General features: G+C 46.0%; 1 protein-coding gene across 1 annotated transcript in view; it reads left to right on the top strand.

The window, feature by feature from the left end:
- Positions 1–172: 172 nt before the first annotated feature.
- The window catches only part of CAB39L (calcium binding protein 39 like), a 66,960-nt gene continuing 60,356 nt past the window's right edge, over positions 173–6,776 (top strand). The window contains exon 1 of the mRNA XM_086612109.1: positions 173–193. The gene's annotated coding sequence lies outside the window, so the exon portion shown is untranslated. The remainder of the gene's footprint in view (positions 194–6,776) is intronic.

The following is a 6,776-nucleotide window of genomic DNA, read 5'->3' as shown; positions in this document are numbered from 1 at the left end:
CGCCCCCGCCGGGCTGGGGTGAGGGCGCATGCGCAGAGCCGGTAGCCCCCTCCCCCCTCCTCGTAGGGCAACCAAGTTCTTGATGATTGGACGCCGAACCTTCCGGGTTACGGCTGTTGCGCGAGCGCCTTCTGGCGACTACGCATGCGCAAGGCGGGGCCGGGCAGCACGAGCGAATGGCGGTGCGCTGGAGGTGGGCTGTGCACGTCAGGACGCGCGCTTTGCTTTGTTGCTATTGGCTGCGGCGGAGGGGGCGGGGCGCGGGGTGCTGGCCAATGGCCAATGGGGCGGTGCTGGAGCGGCGGCGGGGGCGGGAGGTGCGTCCGCCATCTTGAGGGCGGGGGCGAGGCGGGTCGGCGGGGTTGGGGAGCCGAGCCGAGCCGAGCCGAGCCGAGCCGAGCCGAGCCGAGCCGAGCCGAGCCGAGCCGAGCCACCGTCATGGCGCGGTGCTACCGGGGAGAGCGATGGGGAGAGGGCCGGGTCAGGCGGGTGATCCGCTTGGGCGAGCCTGAGGCTCGCCTTGGGGCGGTCCCGGCCGCTGCTTTAGGCCTGGTGAGGCCCGTCTGGCCTGAGGCGGTGAGGGATGTGGTGCGTCTCTCAGCGTGTGGTGCCAGGTGCCCCCCTGGTGCCTGTGGGGCTTCCCACAGGTGTCGTGGAGTGCGGGCAGTCTCGAGGCCCTTGTGGAACGTTGTCTTGGCCAAAGGGGCCCTGGCAGCAGGGTGAGAGCAGTGGGCTGCAGGTGCACGGGTGGGGAAAAAAGCACGTTACTGAGGGGCGTTCAGGCCTTCGATTCCAGTCCGCCAAATTAAAATATTTGGTAAGCGAATGAGTTGCTGAACTTCACTGCTGGCCCCTGCCATTTGCCTTTGCTGGTTGCAGGTGTACGCTACGAAGTGCTAAATCATTACTGCCTTTTTGATTCAAAGTGTGAAAATAAAAATTTATGTGGCTGTCAGGATTTAATCCCACCTGGCAGCTAAGCACCACAGAGCCACTTGCTCACTCCCCCCTGCAGTGGGATGGAGGAGAGAATCAGAAGAGTAAAAGTGAGAAAACGTGTGGGTTGAGATAAGGACAGTAATAGGTAAAGCAAAAGCTGCATGTGCAAGCAAAGCAAAACAAGGAATTAATTCACTACTTCCCATCAGCAGGCAGGTGTTCAGCCATCTCCAGAAAAGCAGGGCTCTGGCAAGATCATGGAGCAGATCCTCCTGGCGACTATGCTAAGGCACATAGAAAACAAGGAGGTGATTGGTGACAGCCAACATGGCTTCACTAAGGGCAAATCCTGCCTGACTAATTTGGTGGCCTTCTATGATGAGGTCACAGCATTGATGGATAGGGGAAGAGCAACTGACGTTATCTACCTGGACTTATCCAAAGCATTTGATACTGTCCCACACAACATCCTTGTACGTAAACTGGAAAGACATGGTTTTGATGGATGGACCACTCGGTGGATAAGGAATTGGCTGGATGGTCGCACTCAAAGAGTTGTGGTCAACGGTTCAATGTCCACGTGGAGGCCTGTGACGAGTGGTATTCCTCAGGGGTCAGTACTGGGACCAGTGCTATTGAACATCTTCGTTGCGACATGGACAGTGGGATCGAGTGCACCCTCAGCAAGTTTGCAGATGACACCAAGGACTTGGGAGTGCTGGTGGATGAGGAGCTCAACATGAGCTGGCAATGTGCACTGGCAGCTCAGAAAGCCAACCGTATCCTGGGCTGCATCAAAAGGAGCGTGGCCAGCAGGTTGAGGGAGGTGATTCTGCCCCTCTACTCTGCTCTCGTGAGACCCCACCTGGAATACTGCATTCAGCTCTGGAGTCCCCAATACAAGAAGGACATGGAGCTGCTGGAGCGGGTCCAGAGGAGGGCCATGAAGATGATCAGAGGGCTGGAACACCTCTGCTATGAAGACAGGCTGAGAGAGTTGGGACTGTTCAGCCTGGAGAAGAGAAGGCTCCGGGGTGATCTTATTGCAGCCTTCCAGTGCTTAAAGGGGGCCTACAGGAAAGCTGGAGAGGGACTTTTTACAAGGGCGTGTAGTGATAGGACAAGGGGCAATGGATTTAAACTGAAAGAGGGCAGATTTAGATCGGATATAAGGAAGAAATTTTTCACTCAAAGGGTGATGAGGCACTGGAACAGGTTGCCCAGAGAAGTTGTAGATGGCCCATCCCTGGAAGTGTTCAAGGCCAGGTTGGAGGAGCCTTTGGGCAAGCTGGTGCAGTGGAGGGTTTCCCTGCCCATGGCAGGGGGTTTGGAACTAGATGATCTTTGAGGTCCCTTCCAACTCTAACCATTCTATGATTCTATGATTCTGTGTGTAATGGTTACTTGGGAAGACAAATGCCATCACTCCAAATATCACCTGCTTCCTCCTTCTCCCAGCTTTATATGCTGAGCATTACGCCATATGGTATGGAATATTCCAATATTCCTGTAGTCAGCTGGGGTCAGCTGTTCCAGCTGTGTTGCCTCCCACCTTATTGTGCACCCTCAGCCTACTCGCTGGTGGGGTGGTGTGAAAAGCAGAAAAGGCCTTGACTCTGTGTAAGCACTGCTCAGCAATGGTGAAAACATCCCTGTGTTATCAGCACTGTTTCTAGCACAAATCCAGAACGTAGCCTCTTACTAGCTGCCAAGAAGAAAACTAACTCTATCTCAGCCAGAACCAGCACAGTGACCCTTAAAATTTTCAGCAGCATTACTTCATAAGTGTTTGTGTTCTGGCTATTAAAGGGATTTTTCAGAGAGGCAAAAATTAATCCACTCCTAAAAGGTGAGAAGGGTGGTTTCTCATTGCTTTTTTGTCACTTCTTTTTCTACCACCACTTTAAACTGTAGAGATAAACATAATATATTCAAATAATTGTCAAAGCATTTCCGATCTTGTGGATATTATTAAAAGTATTTCTTTAGTTGGGGAGGAGATAGAAATTTAATTTGCCTGTGAGGGAATGCTATGTTTACATGACTTTGAGTTCTGGTCAGACCCAAGATCCTCCAGAAGATTTTGGTGTCCAGCATCTGCTTTGTACTTTTATAAAGCCTTTTAAATGTTTACATAGGCATGCCTACATCTGTGCCTGTGTTTGCAGTCCACAGATTAGCTCCTGAGTACCACCTAACTCTGCAGAGAGAAATGAGACATCTAACAGTAACATTGTTGGGAGCCGGGTGGCTCAGCATTACTCATGTGCTGGCACATCTCCTGATAAAAACAGTAGTTCATGTTCAAAAAAGAGAGATTTCTCTACTGTAATAGTTTATTTTAAAATTAAGTACAAGCTTTTCATGCTCTTGGAATACACAGCGTTGTAAGATGATGATTGCAGATTGTTTTCATTTCAGTGAATTGTTAATATAAAGGCACGAGCAAGTGAATACTGAGTGGTGTGAAACACTTGTGGTGTTACAAGTTGTGTATGAGGAATATATCAAATACAGAGAAGATGAAGCCCAGCATCATCATGATTGTATTAATTAGAAATTATTTTAAAATATTGTTTCCTCATAAAGTTTTTCTTCTTTAAATAAGTTGTCTCCTCCTAAATGGCCTCCTGTGTTTGCCTGCATGCTTTGAAACTGTGTGGTGAGCATTAATCAGCAGCATGGAGATGGTATAATAATCCCATAAACAACGAGTGTTGTTAAATAATCATATTTATGGTTGGGTAACAGGATTGCATATATCTGCTTGCCTGATGTGGTTAGGGAATGATTGGGGTTTTGTGATGACAAAGTTGCCATATGCTTCATGGTTGCGAGCAGCAAATGAGCCTGAACCTTTTTCTAGCAGTAATTAATTGAAATGTGAGTATTAGGAATCCGACCACAATGACTGTTTTACTTGGAAGCAGTCAGTGGCGTTATCCTGCAACACGGAGGAAAGCAGCCCCTTTGCTCTGAGCAAGCTGCTGGAGCTTATTCCATCTGCCGTAGCGGGGTCGTTCGTCAGGTGCTTGGCAGTGAACACCCACCATGGTGGTTCCTCACGGTGAGGCCCAGCTCCAGAAAAGAGTGCAGGGAAGTGCCGGGGCTGACTCTGCAGACTAATGCAAGGAATCTGCTAAAACGAAATTTAGGACCAGTCAAAATCAGACTTTTGCATTATGCATGCAAATATAAATGTGTTTTATGTCAGTGTGATTGGAAATGCAGTTTCTTGTGTTTTAGGAAGTGGATGCAGAAGGCATGTAGTGAAGAGGTAACGCTGGAGGAATCGGTGTTATTCCCTCTGAAGTGTTAGTAGCACTCAAAAGCTTTTATTAGCAACTGGGAGTGATGGAAGAAGCTGGAAGCACATGACCACATGCCTCTCAGACAACAGAGAAATTAGTAATCCAGTTTGCTTGTTAACTGAAGCAAAAGAATGGGAAATACGTCTTTCTTAAAACAAAGATTAATGACTCTAAGGAGTCAGTTTTGAAACCTACCTGAGTTTCCTTGGTTTTGCTTTTATCTAGAAGTGCAAGATACGCTTTCTGCAACGTAGCAGCAAATTCTGCCAGTGAGCCTGTAAGCTCAGTTCTTCCCAAACTTGTTAGGTGGCAGAAGCTCGCAAGCAATGCTGATCTGATGTCCCCGTAACCTGCCCGCAGCACTCCTCTAGCAGCCGTGTTAAGCTTCTTGGGGCTCTCGCAGCAGCTTCTGCAGTCTACACCTGGGCTGACTGACTGCATCTAGAGGTGAGGACAGCCCGTTCCACAGCTGGTAGCACCACGGTTAGGGTGACAATGAAAGGGCTGACTGTGCTGGTGAATGGTGCCGTTGATTGAGTTGCTGAATTACGCTTTTGTGCTACATAGTCCTGGTCGTATTTAGAGACTTCAGATGAACGATTGCATCAACAGGCAGACCGAAAACGTCTCCTTTGAGTGGGAGGAGATGAAGCTGGTCCAAAAGGTACTGTCTCAACCAGTTCTTTTCTCCGGGGATGTTTTTATCATCTTGAATGTGATGGGGATTTGGGTGTTTCCTCATATGGCCAGATAGGCTTGGGTGAGATACAGAGACATCAGTCAGACTCCAGGAAATAGCAAAGCAGTCAAAGCCATAGACTTTGGAAAGCCATGCGCATTCGGAAAATATTTTCTAATTCTAACTTAGGTTTTTTTCCTTTTCTGACGAGATTTTTTTTGTTTTATTGACTCTTTTCTTCTTAAAAGTATCTTCATATCAGTTGAGTACTTTACCCAGCTCCTTCTCTGTCATATCATTTCTGTTATCCTTCCTCCCTGTTATCCTTCTTGATGATTTAACTTGCTCCCTTACAGATAAGTGCCTACACCTCCTTCATTCAAAATGCAACCTTAACATAATGTTCTCTTTTATTACATTGATTAGTTTAAGTATGGTTGATATGTAGTCTCTTGTTTTCCACACATCTAAACTGCCTTGAGTAAGATAACAGATCAGAGAACAGGCACTTTTATACAGATCATAGATCGTTGCTTCTTTACAAAACGTGGTCAGTGGGGCATCCTTTGGTTTATCTTAGAAGTTTTGCTATAATGCATCATTATTTATGAAGACGGACTAATAATCCCTGTAGGTGCATTGGTTACTAATTGAACTTATCACAGACTGTTTGCAGGCCCTCAGTATGTTTTGTTACCAAGTTTTGTAATTCTGTTGCTAGTGTTAGGTTTTAATCAGGATATTTGGATATTATTTTTTCCAGCTATTAAATCAAAGAAAGGGGAGATTTGGGATCTCTGAGAAGCCTATAAAATTATTTTGTTCTACCTGTGATGTAAGCATGTTTGCATTCCTGGCAACTAAAAGTCAAACAAATTGTCTGTTTGAGAAGTGAAGCTTCTAAAATCATAGACTGTTATGGTCCTCAGGGAATCTTAAAACACAGGCAGAGACTGGCTATGAAAAGGAAAGGAAAAATTTGTGTCACTGTTTAAACAATAGACTTCTTTCATGTGGAGGACCTAGATGTCTGTTAATTACCAACTGGCTTGAGGGTTTTGGAATCTGGCCCAAAATGCTGAAACTCTTAACCATCCGCTAGCTGGCATATCCTTCGAGGTCTGCATTTGGAGACTGGTAATGTAATGGATTTCATCTTTATATATCTTTATAGTGTATGTAGTAGAAACGTTTTCATTTTTAGCCATATTTTAGTGTATGTAGTAGAAACGTTTTCATTTTTAGCCATATTTCTGTCTTACAGTCTCAGTATTCATTGCCAACATAGATTCCAGACAGTTGCATGAACACGGAAAAAAAGGACTGGTTTAAATGTCAGATAGTGCTGGACCAGGTCGAGCAGTATGCGCTGTCTTTGCTGAGCCACACCACAATACACTGATCAGCACCTTAAAGTGTGTCCTCTAATTTTGGGTGACTCAGGTGAATTAACAGGATCTGAAAGCCTGTGGTTACAGTTGCACTTGAAAGAGCCTGAGATCTCTGGAGACTGGGCAGTAGATGTATCTGATGAAAGGAACTCAAATTAAATGGATGCCTAAAAACCTTTTTGTCTCATTTCTCCATGTGAACATAACTATGTATTTGTCTAAAATAGATTTTCACTGGTATTTTCTGAAGTAAAGCTAGTGGTTGTAAAGTATTCTGCCCCTTCTGACAGGCTCTGTTTGTGGGTTTGCATGCAGAGTAAAGTATGTACACAAAGTATTTTCATTAAATGAAGATGTAGCAGGCAAAAATTCTAAGCAATCTTCAAGATTTAGTGAACTTGCGGTGTTCCACTCTTGAGAGATGTTCTGTGGAGTGCTCCACAACTTCTTTTTGAT

The sequence above is a fragment of the Tauraco erythrolophus genome, chromosome 1, assembly GCF_009769465.1.
Source record: "Tauraco erythrolophus isolate bTauEry1 chromosome 1, bTauEry1.pri, whole genome shotgun sequence".
Lineage (NCBI taxonomy): Eukaryota > Metazoa > Chordata > Aves > Musophagiformes > Musophagidae > Tauraco > Tauraco erythrolophus.
Note: the sequence above shows the minus strand (reverse complement) of the source record. Positions and strands in the feature narration are given on the sequence as shown.